This window comes from Apaloderma vittatum, unplaced genomic scaffold (assembly GCF_000703405.1).
Source record: "Apaloderma vittatum isolate BGI_N311 unplaced genomic scaffold, ASM70340v1 scaffold8010, whole genome shotgun sequence".
Classification (NCBI taxonomy): Eukaryota; Metazoa; Chordata; class Aves; order Trogoniformes; family Trogonidae; genus Apaloderma; species Apaloderma vittatum.
In genome coordinates, this window is record NW_009696119.1 from 60,212 (window position 1) to 61,751 (window position 1,540).

Consider the following 1,540-nt stretch of genomic DNA (forward strand, 5'->3'; position numbering starts at 1 on the left):
AAGTTGGTAGTGTAAGGAAATACTCTGCCCCTACTACGTGGGTTTGCATGTTACAATGTCCTCGCTTTCCCCTGTGACCAGCGAGATGTTCAGCGTTATACCTGAAGAAGAGAATTCTTTCCGGTAAAACATGTCTGAGGGTCTCAGTTTGTTAGGACAGAGCTCAAGTCAAGGACTGCATAACAAAGTAAAGCAAAAACCTTCAAAAAGAAAAACAAACAAAACTACTGGATGGGGGGGTGGGAAGTGGGGTAAGGGCATGTCAGCTTCAATTAAGCCTGAGAATAAAGAACGAGTTGTACCTACTATACATTAAGTTTCTGATGCACGTAGCCCCACACACCTTCTTACAGGCAGGACCATTTCCTCTGAAAAACACGTTCCTCAAGTTTTGTTATCCCACCTACTGTGAACAATGTGCATGAGAGAACACCTGAGAGAGGTGTTTTCCAACAGGCCTGATAAAGCAAAGTAGCCCTCTGTCACTCAACTCCTAGCAAGCTTTCCTTTCCAAGGCACTTGCTGATAGTTCTGTCTCGAGAACTCACAAATCACTGCTTTGTTTCACACCTTCACACAGAGATCATTTTGGTTTTGCCCCTTTGATAACACTTTACAGTGGAAATTATTCCTTCAGTTAAGGGCTAACAGCTTCAAGACTTCTTGACTTAGACATACGGTAAATTCCTGTTTTCTAGCCATGCAGCAATATGAAATAACATAAATTCAGCCAGGCACAAAGACCATGAATTTTCAGCCTGTTTTCCAGTTAGGCTGTTTGTTCCTCTCAGACAGACTTTGTTTCCCAACCAGTACTTAGATTACTTTGTCTAGAAAAATATGCAGGTACTAAGGCTGCACTTACTACTTTTAACATTTCCACATGTCACAAACTCAGTCACGGATAGGAGATGCATGGATCCCAGAATTCACTATAACCAGAGCGGACTACTCCTACTGGGTCATACGCTTGGAGGCCAGACATGCAAAATCTTTGTGCTTCTTTTTGCACAAGAAACTCAAAATCCAGTGAGAATTAGCAGCATCCTCAATCTGTCACAGATATTTAAGTAGCTTTCCTTTGGCTTTATGTCTCCGTCTACTCAGCAAGCATAAATGGGTCTGAGTAGGACTTCACTGAGGTCCAAAAGGAAAGCGTGAACTGCAAAGTAGAGCTAATTAAGCAGCACATGGGGCCTTGTTAGAAATCTTATATGTCACATGTTTACATTGAATTTTTACAAGTACTGGCTATAGCTATAGACAGCTAGATAAGGCTTCAGATTGCTGTGATGTTTGTTACATATTGTCCTCATTTGAGAGCACCGGGATGAAAATTCTCTGGGGCTCCTGGCACACAGGGGACAATCACAGTGGGGGAGGGGGCAGCTGTGCCTATGGGCAGAAGAGGATGGGTCCGGACCCAAATGGACCAGTCCCAGTGTTCCTTCCCATGGTGCTTGGTATAAAAGGGCCCCAGAGAAGAGCCCTGGGGCCCCCAATGCTACTGAGCTGGGAGCATTGTCCCTGGCTGTTTGTC